The 16,883-nt window shown below is 42.9% G+C and overlaps 1 long non-coding RNA gene across 12 annotated transcripts in view; it reads left to right on the forward strand.

Moving 5' to 3' along the window:
• The first annotated feature begins 1,185 nt into the window (after positions 1-1,185).
• LOC109560248 (uncharacterized) overlaps positions 1,186-16,883 on the forward strand; it is a 125,202-nt gene continuing 109,504 nt past the window's right edge. For 10 of the 12 annotated variants that reach the window (XR_011567076.1, XR_011567071.1, XR_011567077.1 and 7 more), the window contains exon 1: positions 1,302-1,593. This is a non-coding gene — a long non-coding RNA (uncharacterized lncRNA). The other 2 variants (XR_011567072.1, XR_011567073.1) reach the window with 2 other exon arrangements.

Here is a 16,883-nt window from a genome sequence, read left to right on the forward strand (position 1 = left end):
ATGATTGATATGAGCTGTTTGCTGGGTATTTCAGCACACTATTAATACATTAAAAAACTGTATTGAAAAAATTATTTATTCCTAAAACCCTTCATATTACTTTTGAAACACATTTGGTACCAAGTAATTTCCAGGGTTATGACCATGTTACTTCAGCAAAGTAAAGAGGGTGATTTAAAGCAATTGTCCTAATAGTTAAAATATAGTAGAAGTAAGTTTAACTGGAAATCCAAGTCTAGACATAATGCCTGTTTTTGTTCTGGTTACCAGAAAAATCAGACATTTTTAACCTTATCCCTCTCTATTAATCAGAAATGTTGTGCAACTAATGGTGGCATATACAAAAATACTTGACATTCTTTGGAATTTTATTTAAATTTCTATCACAATACTTGAATTTAAAGTAAAATAGGGGGCTGCAGTGAAAGGAGAGCACTATTTAATTCTCATTTCGTTAATGCAAGACCTGGCCATCAAATAATTCATTTTAAATCACAGGAAGGAGAAATTGAGAAGTCGTCCAGCTGATTACATTTATATACCTAATTAATTTAAATGCACCAGTAATAATAGAGTAAAACAAAACCTAATCAGTCAGGAGACTCAACTTTTCTTTCAAAGCAGGATTCCGTTTTGTGGGGAATTTGAATCACTTGGATCGTTACTTCTGCACTTGACCACTTTGCCTCAATAGGCAAAGCCTTTTTACAGTGTAATTTCAGTTAATAAAGCAGATGGTACGGGTTACCAATCCCATCAAGTTAGTTTTCCTCTATCAATAATAATAGAGTAACTCCATCAAGTTTTATGTAGTTTTCACCTTCTAAGCACTTAGCAAATATTAATTCATCATCGCAGCACTCTCACGAGGAGGTAGGAATTTTTAATAAATAAAATATAATAAAATATATTCTAGATTGATTTATTTGAAAGCATCCGTGAAAGACAAACAGAGAAACTCTAAAAATTAAATGATTATATTAATTATATGAAAGAAGGTAATATTGTTTTATGACTCACTCTCCCTGGAAGTCATTTCAGGAGGAACTCATGGGAGTCAGGGGCCTGTCAAGGTTTTACAGATTTTGTTTCCACGCTTCCTTCTCAAGGGAAGGAACAATTGGCAGCTTCTCCCTGGAGACATGACTGAGTGCAGGTGTGGGGCAACCCGGGTCTGGCGGCCGGCCCTTCCCGGGAAGCCCCGGGCCCCCGAGGGCAGAAGCCCCGCCCCGGGACGGCGGCGCGCGCCCGCGGGCGGGGCGGGGATTCCGGCGCCCGGGGCTCAGCTAGGTAGGTCCCGCTCAGGCTTGAGTTCGCTCTGCCTTCCTTGAGCCTTCCTCCCTCCCCTCCTTGGACCTGCAGCTTCGCGCTCGGCCTCGGGCCTCTCCGCGCGCACCCCTGGCTCCTCGCTCCCAGGTGGAGCGGCGCCTCGGCCTGCGGGAGGCCTGGGCCGGAGCCCCGAGCCAGCCTGGGGCTGGGGGGCGGTGGCGCGTGAGGCGGGGCCCGGGCTGCGTGTGCGGGCGTCGGGCGCGGCTCAGGCCTCGGTCGCCGGAGTAGAGCAGACGGTGATCCAGGCTCCAGAGAACCGGAAGGGTATGCACACATCAGGCCGGCGGGTGAGGTTTGCGGGCTCCGCGTCCCACACGTTCTCTAGCGATGGGGGCCTGATTACAGTCAAGGGAGGAGACCCACTGTCAGACTGCAGGGAGGAAGACTTCCATCTGCAGCTGGTGTCACAGTTCTCGGCGACTTTCCCGGTTCCCCGGCACTGTCCTTTGTGGAAACCTGACAGATGTCTACCCCTGAACATTCCCGAAACTTTCTAGTTGTTCCCGTGTGTGTTATTGAACGTTGTTTGCACCAAAGCAGCTGAGCCGTCGTTATAGGCAAACCTCACATCCCAGCACCACTGTTGAGGTTTATCCAAAAGTGACATCGGTGCCTTTGTAGAAATAACTGATGAGGAAGAACATTTATTTACTAATTTTAATTTAATAAGTAATGAGAAATCAAGGATTTGGATGAGTATAGAAGAGTTCAGAGGAAGGAGAAGGGCAAGAGTATAAAACCAGAAGGCATTTATTTGATATATTAGAAAAGGCCCCCCTTTGAAAAGATGAAATGAGATCAGGAAAGGTTCATTGTTTCTCAGATGGATAAGACATTTCTGTTCTCCTGAGTATTTCTGCTTCTGATGACCTTTGACTTAGGGAGATGAAAAGGATAAGTAAAAATTGGACTTAGGTTGGACTTCATCAAACATGTCTATCTTTTGCTGCTGCTAAGTCGCTTCAGTCGTGTCTGACTCTGTGCGACCCCATAGACGGCCTCCTACCAGGCTCCTCTGTCTCTGGGATTCTCCAGGCAAGAACACTGGAGTGGGTTGCCATTTCCTTCTCCAATGCATGAAAGTGAAAGTGAAGTCATGTCCAACTCTTAGCGACCTCATGGACTGCAGCCTACCAGGCTCCTCCGTCCATGGGATTTTCCAGGCAAGAGTACTGGAGTGAGGTGCCATTGCCTTCTCCGTGTCTCTCTTCAGTGAGGTTTTATCAGCGTTTTCATTCCTTGAAGTTGAATACTGCACGTGCGCGTGCGCGCGCACACACACACACACACACACACACCCCCCCATGATTCTGACAATAAATGGCCCATTCAGTTAATAGCCTGTCTCTATCTTCAAAGAATTGAGGTTCAGTTTGGTCGCTCAGTTGTGTCCAACTTTTTTACTCCATGGTCTGCAGCATGCCAGGCTTCCCTGTCTGTCCATCACCAACTCCCATAGCTTGCTCAAACTCATATCCATCGAGTCGGTGATGCCATCCAATCATCTCATCCTCTGTCTTGCTCTTCTCCTCCTGCCTTCAATCTTCCCCAGCATCAGGGTCTTTTCCAATGAGTCCGTTCTTTGCATCAGGTGGCCAAAGTATTGGAGCTTCAGCCTCAGCATCAGTCCTTTCAGTAAATATTCAGGACTGATTTCCTTTAGGATTGACTGGTTAGATCTTGCAGTCCAAGGGACCCTCAAGAGTCTTCTCCAACACCACAGTTCAAATGCATCAATTCTTTGGCACTCAGCTTTCTTTATAGTCCAACTCTCACATCCATACGTGACCACTGGAGAAACCATAGCCTTGACTAGATGGACATTTGTCAGCAAAGTAATGTCTCTGCTTTTCAGTGTGCTGTCTGGGTTGGTCATAGCTTTTCTTCCAAGGAACAAGCATCTTTTAATTTCATGGCTACAGTTACCATCTGCAGTGATTTTAGAGCCCAAGAAAATAAAGTCTGTCTCTGTTTCCATTGTTTCCCCATTTATTTGCCATGAAGTGATGGCACCGGATGCCATGATCTTAGTTTTTTGGATGTTGAGTTTTAAGTCAGCTTTTTCAGTCTCCTCTTTCACGTTCATCAAAAGGCTCTTCAGTTCCTCTTCACTTTCTGCCATAAGGTGGTGTCATCTGTGTATCTGAGGTTATTGGTATTTCTCCCAGTAGTCTTGATTCCAGCTTGTATTTCATGAAGCCCAGCATTTTGCACGATGTATTCTGCATATAAATTAAGTAAGCAGAGTAATAATATACAGCCTTGACATATTTCTTTCCCAATTTGGAACTGGTCCGTTGTTCCATGTCCGGTTCTAACTGTTGGTTCGCGACCTGCATACAGCTTTCTCAGGAGGCAGGTAAGGTGGTCTGGTATTCCCATATCTTTAAGAATTTTCCACAGTTTGTTGTGATCTACATAGTCAAAGGCTTTGGTGTAATCAATAAATTAGAAATAGATGTTTTTCTGGAATTCTCTGGCTTTTTCGATGATCCAACAGATGTTGGCAGTTTGCTCTCTGGTTCCTCTGCCTTTCCTAAATCCAGCTTAAGCATCTAGAATTTCATGGTTCGCATACTGTTGACACCTGGCTTGGAGAATTTTGAGCATTATTTTGCTAGTGTGTGAGATGAGTACAATTGCATAGTAATTTGAACATTCTTTGGCATTGACCTTCTTTGGGACTGGAATGAAAACTGACTTTTTCCAGTCCTGTGGCCACTGCTGAATTTTCCAAATTTGCTGGCATATTGAGTGCAGCACTTTCCAGCATCATCTTTTAGGATTTGAAATAGCTCAACTGGAATCCCATTACCTCCACAAGCTTTGTTCATAGTGATGCTTCCTAAGGCCCACCTGACTTCACATTCCAGGATATGTGGCTCTAGGTGACTGATAACACCATTGTGGTTATCTGGGTCATGAAGATCTTTTTAATATAGTTCTTCTGTGTATTCTTGCCACATCTTCTTAATATCTTCTGCTTCTGCTAGGTCCAAACCATTTCTGTCCTTTATCGAGCCCATCTTTGCATGAAATGTTCCCTTGGTATCTCCAATTTTCTTGAAGAGATCTCTAGTCTTTCCCATTCTATTGTTTTCCCCCATTTCTTTGCCTTGATCACTGAGGAAGGCTTTCTTATCTCTCCTTGCTCTTCTTTGGAACTCTGCATTCAAATGGGTATATCTTTCCTTTTCTCTTTTGCCTTTTCCTTCTCTCCTTTTCTCAGCTATTTGTAAGGCCTCCTCAGACAACCATTTTGCCTTTTTGCATTTTTTTCTTGGGATGGTCTTGATCACTGCCTCCTGTACAATGTCATGAGCCTCTTTCCATAGTTCTTTAGGCACTCTGTCTATCAGATCTAATCCCTTGAATCTGTTTGTCACTTCCACTGAAATCATAAGGATTTGATTTGGGTCATACATGAATGGTCTGATGGTTTTCCCTACTTTCTTCAATTTCAGTCTGAATTTGGCAATAAGGAGTTCATGATCTGAGCCACAGTCAGCTCCCAGTCTTGGTTTTGCTGACTATATAGAGCTTCTCCATCTTTGGCTGCAAAGAATACAATCAGTCTGATTTCAATGTTGACCATCTGGTGATGTCCATGTGTAGAGTCTTCTCTTGTGTTGTTGGAACAGGGTGTTTGCTCTGACCAGTGCATTCTCTTGGCAGAACTCTGTTAGCCTGTGCCCTGCTTAATTTTGTACTTCAAGGCCAAATTTGCCTGTTACTCCAGGTTATCTCTTGACTTCCTACTTTTGCATTTCAGTCCCCTATGATGAACATCTTTTTTGAGTGTTAGTTCTAGAAGGTCTTGTGGTTTTTATTTATTTTATTTTTGGCCACACCAGACTGCTTGCAGGATCTTAGTTCTCAGACTAGAGATTGAAACCAGTGCTGCAGCAGTGGGAGTACAGAGGATCCTAACCACTGGACCCCCCACCCCCACCCCCCCACCCCCCACCAGGAAACTGCTTGAATGTGATTATCAAAACTACATGTATTGAAAAATAACACAAAACGTAATTGTCAGGTCAGTTTATCTCTCTCTCAGTTGCTTTCACAACAAAAATCTGGAACAGCAGACTGAAGGGTTTAAAGCAAATGACCAGTTATAGCTCAGTTACAGATCAAGCAGATAGATATTTTGTTAAACATTCACTCCCAAAACACAGGAGTAGACTGACTCCAGAGGAGTCATTGTAATAAGGCTGCTTGGCTTTCCCTTTTTTATGTTTCCCCTTTCCTCCTTTTGGTTGTGCCCTGTGCAAAGTAGGGCTTGTACCCACCACAGATCGAGAAAGGGAATGCAAATGGGCATATGCTCAAGGCTGACAGTTGCAAGTTATCTAACAGGCTCTATTGCAGATATCTTTCCATATTTCAGTCTGTTATAATCTGATGTATAAATGTATAGAGTATTTATAAACCCTTAATGGACTCCTGGAGAAGACAATGGCACCCCACTCCAGTACTCTTGCCTGGAGAATCCCAGGGATGGGGGAGCCTGGTGGGCTGCCATCTATGGGGTCGCACAGAGTCGGACATGACTGAAGCGACTTAGCAGCAGCAGCAGCAGCAATGGACTCCTAGCTGTCTAGGGTTACTTGAGGAAGCCCCTCTGGTTAGTTTGTATCCACTATGTGCCTAGGGAATATGTGCAGGAGTTGTAAAAGTCTCTGTGGTTATTTTGTTGCATATCTGTGAGATTTCCCTCTTGTGTCTGGGATGGGGTTTAGAGATCAGCTTGCATACTTTTTGGCTAGGCCACCCCTAGGTGCTCATTCTAGTGAAGTGAAAGTCGCTCAGTTGTGTCCAGCTCTTTGCGACCCCATGGATTATACAATCCATGAAATTCTCTAGGCCAGAATACTGGAGTGGGGTAGCCTTTCCCTTCTCCAGGAGATCTGCCCAATCCAGGGATGGAACCAGGTATCCTGCATTGCAGGCGGATTCTTTACTAGCTGAGCCACAGGGAAGCCCAAGAATACTGGAGTGGGTAGCCTATCCCTTCTCCAGGGGATCTTCCTGACCTAGAAATCAAACCAGGGTACCTTGACTTGCAGGTGGATTCTTTACCAACTATTTAACTTTCTACCTAACATAACTATTAAGAACAGTAAAAGTGTGCATGAAATTATTTGATAAAGTTAATTAGCAAATTTGCCCCTGAACTTCCCCAGTTTCCTTTGATGAAATGTACTTTTTGCTCAGAGTGAAAAGAACTTAAAAGGCATTTTGGTTTCTGCAAGGCCATTCTGTAAAATCCTTAACCTGCCACTAGAGGGTGCTCTTAACTCTTAATATGAGAGGACTACTCTAGTGAAACGAGTTTTTTCCCACAGTCAATATGTAACAGGAAATTACTTTGGAAAGTGCACTGCTTTGCTATTCACATGTTGATGTCTTTTTGCTACTAACAGTTCTTTTATAAAAAAATATTATGATTATCACATATTTTCAGGTTCATATCAATTCTGTTGTTGGTATCTAAATAAAAGATGAAGACACTTTTACTTTTGGCTTATACTTTTGTACTTCAGTATGGTATATAGGCCTGGAATGCTTTTGGTTGCTGTTACTGAATTTCCTTTTTTTGCAATTAGAAAGAAAACTCACTTTAAAAAGGACAATCTTAAAAAAAATTTTATTTTTCTGCATCAGGTTGGGTCTTAGTTCCATCATGTGGGATTTTTTGCTGTGGCTCACAGACTCTCTAGTTATGGCATAGAGACTCAGTAGTTGCAGCACTCGGGCTTAGCTGCTCTGCATCATGTGGGATCTTGTTTCCCCAGCCAAGGGGAATGCCCTGCATTGCACAGTGGATTCTTAACTACTGGACCACCAGGAAGTCTGAAAACTCACTTTTTATTAAGGCACAGTTCATGACCAAAATGCATTGTCTATGACTTTTCTAACCAACCATTATAGTGAATTAAATGGTCGTTCACTTTTACCTGCTCTCTTTTTTAATAAGATAAAGGATATTCAGAAAGAACTTTTCAAATAGGCAAGATATAATTAGATCCCAAATAAGCAAAGACCAAATTAATACAAGGTGAAGATTTATGAAAAGTTCTAACAGCTGAGAAAGGCTTTATTCCTCATCCAGGGCATGCATATTGCATTCAAAATATTTTAATTTCTGACAAGTGATATCTACCGCTTAAGTGTCATATGGCAAAGTATTAATCTGCAACATGAGATTTAAAGTAAACATTCAACTTTCTACATGACATACAAGAACTGCCCTTTTTGACTACTAGGTCTCATTGCAACTTTGCGAACAGATTGGATTTTAGCGTTTATTGAGCTCCTCAGTTCAGTTCAGTCGCTCAGTCATGTCCGACTCTTTGCAACCCCTGAATTGCAGCACGCCAGGCCTCCCTGTCCATCACCAACTCCCAGAGTCCACCCAAACCCACGTCCATTGTGTCGGTGATGCCATCCAACCATCTCATCTCTGTCATCCCCTTCTCCTCCTGCCCTCAATCTTTCCCAGCATCAGGGTCTTTTCAAATGAGTCAGCTCTCCGCATCAGGTGGCCAAAGTATTGGAGTTTCAGCTTCAACATCAGTCCCTCCAATGAACACCCTACTATGTGCCAATTACTGTGCTAGGTTATGTACAGTTATCTCATTTTATCCTAACAATAATCTTATGGAGCAGATATAGAACCTTTTTAAAATGAGGAAATAGTGAAGTTAAAAGTAACTTGTTCAGGATCCAACAGCTATCAAGGGGTGAAGATCAGATTTGGTCTGGTTAATGGCAAAGCCTATCCTCTTTCTAATTCATCCTGCTCGAAGAAGTTTAGCAAGAACAAGGATATGTTAAGGAATCATTCGTACATTTGGTGTAGTTCTTGAATTTTATTTTCATCAGCTAAATTCCATACTTATTTTGATTTCCTTCATTTTTATCTGTTGCCCCTTTTCTGTATCAGGATCCCATTCAAGATACCATAATTGCATTTAATTGTTGTACGTCTTTGCGGAGCCTTTTGTTTGTAACAATTTCTCAGGCTTATATTGTTTTTGATGCTTTTGACAGTTTTGCATACCAGTCAGTTGTCAAGACTTTTGTACATTGTCCCTCAGTTGCAGTTTGCCTCTTATTTTCCCTCATGATTAGATTATGGTTATGGATTTTGGGAGAATGACCAGACAGGTGAACATCTCATCACATCATATCAAAGGTACATACCATTAATATGATTTATCACTGATGCTGGCATGGAATACCTGACTGAGGTACTGTTTGTCAGGGCCTCCACCTTAGAGTTGTCTTTCTTATCCCTTTCCATGCTATACTCTGTAAGGAGTTCATTGTGCACAGACTGCATTTAAGGAGAGGGAAGATATGCTCCACCTCCTTGAGAACAGAATCAGTTCACTTCATTCACTCAGCCCTGTCCGACTCTTTGTGACCCCATGGACTGCAGCATGCCAGGCTTCCCTGTCCTTCACCAACTCCCAGAGCTTGCTTAAATTCATGTCCATCCAGTCAGTGATGCCATCAACCATCTCATCCCCTGTTGTCCCCTTCTCCTTTTGTCTTCAGTGTTTCCCAACATCAGAATATTTTCCAGTGAGTGAGTTCTTTGCATCAGGTGGCCAAAGTATTAGAGCTTCAGCATCAGTTTTACCAATGAACAATCAGGACTAATTTCGTTTAGGATTGACTGGTTTGATCTCCTTGCAGTCCAAGGGACTCTCAAGAGTCTTCGCCAACGCCACAATTCAAAAGCATCAATTCTTCAGCACTCAGCTTTTTTTTTATGGTCCAGCCGTCACATCCATACATGACTACTGGAAAAACCATAGCTTTGACTAGATGGACCTTTGTTGGCAAAGTAATCTCTCTGCTTTTTAATATGCTGTCTAGGTTGGTCATAGCTTTTCTTGCAAGGAGCAGGTGTCTTTTAATTTCATGGCTGCAGTCACTATATGCAGTGATTTTGGAGCCCAAGAAAAAAAAAGTCTGTCACGGTTTCCATTGTTTACCCATCTGTTTGCCATGAAGTGATAGGCCTGGATGCCATGACCTTAGTTTTTTGAATGTTGAGTTTTAAGCCAGCTTTTTCACTCTCCTCTTTCACTTTGATCAAGAAGCTCTTTAGTTCCTCCTCACTTTCTGCCGAAAGGGTGGTGTCATCTATGTATCTGAGGTTATTTATATTTCTCCTGGCAATCTTGATTCCAGCTGGCACTTCATCCAGCCTGGCATTTGGCGTGATGTACTCTGAATGTAAGTTAAAGGAGCAGGGTGACAATATAAAACCTTGACATATTCCTTTCCCAATTTGGAACCAGTCTGTTGTTCTATGTCCCATTCTAACTGTTGCTTCTTGAACTGCATACAGATTTCTGAGGAGACAGATAAGGTGGCCTGGTATTCCCATCTCTTTAAGAATTTTCCGCAGTTTATTGTGATCCACACAGCCAAAGGCTTGGCATAGTCAGTAAAGCAGAAGTAGATGTTTTTCTCAAATTCTCTTGCTTTTTTGATGATTCAGCAGATGTTGGCAATTTGATCTGTTGCTCCTCTGCCTTTTTTAAATCCAGCTTGAACATCTGGAAGTTCTTGGTTCACGTACTGTTGAAGCCTGGCTTGGAGAACTTTGAGCATTACTTTGCTAGCGTGTGAGATGAGTGCAGTTGTGCAGTAGTTTGAGCATTCTTTGGCATTGCCCTACTTTGGGATTGGAATGAAAACTGACCTTTTCCGGTGCTGCGGCCACTGCTGAGTTTTCCAAATTTGCTGGCATACTGAGTGAAGCACTTTCACAGCATCATCTTTTAGAATTTGAAATAGCTCAACTGGAATCCCATCACCTCCACTAGCTGTGTTTGTAGTGATGCTTCCTAAGGCCCACCTGACTTCGCATTCCAGGATGTCTGGCTCTAGGTGAGTGATCACACCATCATGGTTGTCTGGGTCATTAAGATCCATTTTGTATAGTTCTGTGTATTCTTGCCACCTCTTCTTAATATATTCTGCTTCTGTTAGGTCCATACTGTTTCTGTCCTTTATTGTGCCCATCTTTGCATGAAATTTTCCCTTGGTATCTCTGATTTTCTTCAAGAGATCTCAAGTCTTTCCCATTCTGTTGTTTTCCTCTATTTCTTTGCATTGTTCACTGAGGAGGAGTTTTCTTATCTCTCCTTGCTCTTCTTTGGAAATCTGCATTCAAATGGGTATATCTTTCCTTTTCTCCTTTGCCTTTAGCTTCTCTTCTTTACTCATCTATTTGTAAAGCCTCCTCAGACAACCATTTTGCCATTTTGCATTTTTCTTTCTTGGGGATGGTCTTGATCACTGCCTCCCGTACAATGTCATGAACCTCCATCCATAGTTCTTCAGGCACTCTATCAGATTTAATCCCTTGAATGTATTCATTCACTGGATAGATCATGGTGGAGAGTTCTGATAAAACGTGGTCCACTGGAGAAGAGAATGGCAAACCACTTCAGTATTCTTGCCTTGAGAACTCCATGAACAGTATGAAAAGGCAAAAAGATTTGACACTGAAAGGTGAACTCCCCCGATCACTAGGTGCCCAATATGCTACTGGAGAACAGTGGAGAAATAACTCCAGAAAGAATGAGGAGATGGAGCCAAAGTGAAAACAGTATCCAGTTGTGGATGTGACTGGTGATGGAAGTAAAGTCCGATGCTGTAAAGAACAATACTGCATAGGAACCTGGAATGTTAGGTCCATGAATCAGGGTACATTGGAAGTGGTCAAACAGGAGATGGCAAGAGTGAACTTTGACATTTTAGAAATCAGTGAAATAAAATGGTCCAGAATGGGTTATAGGGTTTTATTCTAGACGGGATTTTGCCCCTCCTACCATCTTGTTAGGGCTTCTTCTTTGTCCTTGGACATAGGGTATCTTTTTTTGTTGGGATCCAACATTCTCCCATTGATGGTTGTTCAGCAGTAAACTGCAGTTTTGGAGTTCTTACGGGAGAAGATGAATGGAATATCTACATCAATTATGTGAACTTCTATACAGGAGATTTGTATACTCTTCCTCATTTGTTAATTTATTTAATAACTTTATCCGCTCTGTTTAACCCACCCAGTCTGTAGTACTTTCTTATGACAGTTTTGTTGTTTTCAGTTGCTAAGTCGTGTCCAACTCTTTGCAACCCCATGGACTGCAGCACACCAGGATTCCTCGTCCTTCACTATCTCCCAGAGTTTGCTCAAGTTCGTGTCCATTGAGTCAGCCATGCCATCCAACCATCTCATCCTCTGCCTCCCCCTTCTCCTCCTTCCCTCAGCCTCTCCCAGCCTCAGGGTCTTTTCAGTGAGTCAGCTCTTCACATCAGGTGGCCAAAGTATGGGAGCTTCAGCTTTAGCATCAGTCCTTCCAATGAATATTCAGGGATTGATTTCCTTTAGGATTGACTGATTTGATCACCTTGCTGACAGTTTTAGCAAACTAGTATAGAAGGAGCGGTCGGTTATTTTGGTTGTTAATGGTTGTTTAGGTAAGATGAGAAATGAAAACATGCCTATTGACTTAACAAGAATTGTTTCAGATGCAAAAATTGTAATGTGGATTGAGGAGAGAATAGTAGGTGACCAAGTATAAACTAGTCATAGGTTTTTGCTTTTTGTTTATTTTTGGTTGCACTGAGTTTTCATTGCTGCACAGACTTTTTCTAGTTGAGATGTGCAGGCTTCTCACTGTGGTGACTTCTTTTGTTACAAAGCATTGGATCTAGATGTGCGGGCTTCAGTAGTTGCAGCTCTTAGACTTACTCCGAGGCATGTGGAATCTTCCTGGAGCAGGTATCAAACCCATGTTCCCTGCGTAGGCAGGTGGATTCTTACCCACTGTACCACCAGGGAAGTCCCAGTTTTTGCTTTAAATAAAGTCAGTGATGCAAGAAAAGAAGGCAGTTTGTTGAATCTCTCACCACTTCAAACTTCCCATTTAATTGTACTTGATTCTCTTGCTACTTCTAATCACCTTAAAAAAATCAAATTAGTATTTCTCTTTATTTTCACTATGTTGTTTCTCCATTAAATTTTTTTTAGTGATTCTGTCATGACTTTGTTAAATTCATATTTGTTAAGGAGAGTGCAGAGTGCTGGATAGTGAGTCATGGTAAAACAGACCAGTAGAGAAATTGGAAGAAAGGAGTATATCACTTATGGGTTCTGAAGGAAACACACAGCATGTCTTGTGGGGCTGCATGGGGAAGTCAAAGCAGAATGCAGACGGACAAAGTGAAAGTGAAGTCGTTCAGTCACATCCAACTCTTTGCGACCCCATGGACTGTAGCCCACCAGGCTCCTCCATCCATGGGATTTTCCAGGCAAGAGTACTGGAGTGGGTTGCCATTCCCTTCTCCAGAGGATCTTCCTGACCCAGGGATCGAACCTGGGTCTCCCGCATTGTGGACAGACGCTTTACCGTCTGAGCCATCAGGGAAGCCCCGAAGACAGATAAAGCAATAGAATCTGGGGAACATGCTTTCATTAGGGTCCATAGTGGAGTGTTTTGGGGTTCCCTGGGCTAAGGCCGTTCCATGGTGGGGGTGGGGGGGCGCTTGTCTAAGGAACACACAAGGAGAAAGCCCTGGGAGAAAGGGAGACTATTGACTATAAGGGCTGTAGGGGGAGCCATATCAGGGACTTTGTGACTTTGTGGGTTGTTGTCTAGGGTGTGTGCTTGCATGAAGGGCTGTGTCAGTTTAAGGTCCCTCTAGGCCATTTGACCAAACAAAATGATGCTGAGGCAGCAGTACTGTGGAGTAGTTTACCCAAACTCTTGACAGTTTTCTTACTTCCCTCTGGAATAAAGGCCTCAGGTTAACTTTCAAGACTTCACATATTCTGAATCCTACTACATCAGTTTTTTTAAAGTTAATTTGTTTTTAACTGAAGGATAATTGCTTTACAGAATTTTGTTGTTTTCTGTCAAACCTCAACACAACTCAGCCATAGGTATACATATATCCCCTCCCTCTTGAACCTCCCTCCCATCTCCCTCCCCATCCCACCCCTCCAGGTTGATAAAGAGCCCCTGTTTGAATTTCCTGAGCCATACAGCAAATTCCTGTTGGCTATCTATTTTACATTTGGTAATATAAGTTTCCATGTTATTCTTTCCATTCATCTCACCCTTTCCTCCCCTCTCCCCAGGTCCATAAGTCTATTCTCTATGTCTGTTTCTCCATTGCTGCCCTGTAAGTAAATTCTTCAGTACCATTTTTCTAGATTCCATATAGATGCGTTAGAATACGACATTTATCTTTCTCTTTCTGACTTCACTTTGTGTAGTAGGCCAGTTCTTTAAATTACTGTTTAAGGTTAACTTCGATTATTAAAATATCAGTTGAAAGCTAACAACTTATTTCTACTTACTAATTACATTTAAAGATATATCTTCAGAGGCAAAATAGTAGATAATTGGAAATATTTCTGAATAATGCTAGTCAGAGAATCCTACTTGTATCTAAAACCCTCATATTATATCAGTTAGCTGATGTGGTCGAGCAGATATAGTTTTGTACAACCTTGGGAAGGATTCCATGTTGGTCTTGAGTTTTAGTAATCAACAATTTATATGCCCCCTTCCTCCTAGCTGAATTCTCAGCCAACTGAGAGAGAAATAGGGAGTTGCTATAGATAAAGGCTAGGTTGGAGGACATAGCTTGCTGCTGCTGCTGCTAAGTTGCTTCAGTCGTGTCTGACTCTGTGTGACCTCATAGATGGCAGCCCACCAGGCTTCCCGGTCCCCGGGATTCTCCAGGCAAGAACACTGGAGTGGGTTGCCATTTCCTTCTCCAATGCATGAAAGTGAAAAGTGAAAGTGAAGTCGCTCAGTCGTGTCCGACTCTTAGCGACCTCATGGACTGCAGCCTACCAGGCTCCTCCGTCCATGGGATTTTCCAGGCAAGAGTACTGGAGTGGGGTGCCATTGCCTTCTCTGGGAGGACATAGCTTAATGGGCAGTAAAAATGACAAATACAGACGGTTAGGTAGACTCACTACTTTGCCACAACTACCTGGGCAACTTCATGTCCATTTTCCCTACTCCCCCTCCCCCTACAGGGAGCCTTTATTGCTGAGTTTGCTTTATTTCTGAAAACATGTCAGAACATACACTCTCTGGACAGGTAGATTCCTAGAAGAGGAAAGAAGTCTGAATTGACCCAAATATGCCCAGGACATGAGGGGGAGAAGTGAATCAAGGGACAAAGAAGGGTCCTGCTCTGAAATATGTGGGATGGAGTACAGGGGCAGAGGAGGAATCATTACTTTTGCTCCACTGAAGGTACTTCTACACTGAAGGACACATTAGGTGTGGAAATACATTCATTCCTAACGTTTTCTGCCGCTGCTTATTCACTTCAGTCATGTCTGACTCTGTGTGAGCCTATGGACTGCAGCCACCAGGCTCCTCTGTCCATGGGATTTTCCAGGCAAGAATACTGAAGTGGATTGCCATTTCCTTCTCCGACTTAACATCTGCGGAGAAAGAAAAGAGATTTTTTTCCCAGAGAAGTTTCCTAGGAACTCAGCACTTGCACCAACAGTCTGAAAAATTTCAAGAAAGAATATTTCTCTTCTACCATCTCTGAAGTAATCCAAAGATCACCCAAATTCCTGAGTTTGCTTTGTGGATAGCTACACCCTTGACTTATAAATTTCCTGTTGTCTATTGACAGTGTTCTTTACAACATCAGACTTTACTACCATCACCAGTCACATCCACAACTGGGTGTTATTTTTGCATTGGCCCCATCTCTTCATTCTTTCTGGAGTTATTTCTCCATTGTTCTCCAGTAGTATATTGGGCACCTACTGACTGGGGAAGTTCATCTTTCAGTGTCCTATTTTTTGCCTTTTCATACTGTTCATGGGTTTCTCGAGGCAAGAATGCCGAAGTGGTTTGCCATTCCCTTCTCCAGTGGACCATGTTTGTCAGAACTCTCCACCATGACCCCTCCATTTTGGGTGGCCCTACACAGCATGGCTCATCGAGTTAGACAAGGCTGTGGTCCATGTGACTGGTTTGATTAGTTTTCTGTGATTGTGGTTTTCATTCATTTTATCCTACTTTCTAATGGATAAGGATAATTGGCTTATGGAAGCTTCCTGATGGGAGAGCACCAAAGAATTGATGCTTTTGAACTGTGGTGTTGGATAAAACTCTTGAGAGTCCCTTGGGCTGCAAGGAGATCCAACCAGTTCATCCTAAAGGAAATCAGTCCTGAATAATCTTCGGAAGGACTGATGCTGAAGCTGAAACTCCAATACTTTGGCCACCTGATGTGACAAACCGACTCATTGAAAAGACCCTGATGCTGGGAAAGATTGAAGGGGATGACAGAGGATGAGATAGTTGGATTGCATCACCAACTTGATGGACATGAGTTTGAGTAAGCTCCAGGAGTTGGTGATGGACAGGGAAGCCTGGCATGCTACAGTCCATGGGGTTGCAAAGAGCTGGACACGACTAAAAGACTGAACTGAACTGATGGGAGAGACTGACTGAGGGGGAAACTGGGTCATGTTCTGATGGGTGGGGCCATTCTCAGTAAATCTTTAATCCCATTTTCTGTTGATGGGTGGGGCTATGTTCCCTTCTTGTTGTTTGACCTCAGGCTAAAACTGTGGTGGAGGTAATGAAGATAATGGTGACCTTCTACAAAAAGTCCCATGCACGCACTGGAATGTTAGGTCCATGAATCAAGGTAAATTCAGTTCAGTTCAGTTCAGTTCAGTCGCTCAGTCGTGTCCGACTCTTTGCGACCCCATGAATTGCAGCATGCCAGGCCTCCCTGTCCATCACCAACTCCGGAGTTCACTCAGACTCACGTCCATTGAGTCAGTGATGCCATCCAGCCATCTCATCCTCTGTCGTCTCCTTCTCCTCCTGCCCCCAATCCCTCCCAGCATCAGAGTCTTTTTCAATGAGTCAACTCTTCGCATGAGGTGGCCAAAGTACTGGAGTTTCAGCTTTAGCATCATTCCTTCCAAAGAAATCCCAGGGCTGATCTCCTTTAGAATGGACTGGTTGGATCTCCTTGCAGTCCAAGGGAGTCTCAAGAGTCTTCTCCAACACCACAGTTCAAAAGCATCAATTCTTTGGTGCTCAGCCTTCTTCACCGTCCAACTCTCACATCCATACATGACCACAGGAAAAACCATAGCTTTGACTAGACAAACCTGTCTTGGCAAAGTAATGTCTCTGCTTTTGAATATGCTATCTAGGTTGGTCATAACTTTCCTTCCAAGGAGTAAGCGTCTTTTAATTTCATGGCTGCAGTCACCATCTGCAGTGATTTTGGAGCCCCAAAACATAAAATCTGACACTGTTTCCACTGTTTCCCCATTTATTTCCCATGAAATGATGGGACTGGATGCCATGATCGTCGTTTTCTGAATGTTGAAAGCCAACTTTTTCACTATCCACTTTCACTTTCATCAAGAGGTTTTTTAGTTCCTCTTCACTTTCTGCCATAAGGGTGGTGTCATCTGCATATCTGAGGTTAATGATATTTCTCCCAGCAATCTTGAT

Source organism: Bos indicus, chromosome 6 (genome assembly GCF_029378745.1).
Source record: "Bos indicus isolate NIAB-ARS_2022 breed Sahiwal x Tharparkar chromosome 6, NIAB-ARS_B.indTharparkar_mat_pri_1.0, whole genome shotgun sequence".
In the NCBI taxonomy this organism is placed as follows: domain Eukaryota; kingdom Metazoa; phylum Chordata; class Mammalia; order Artiodactyla; family Bovidae; genus Bos; species Bos indicus.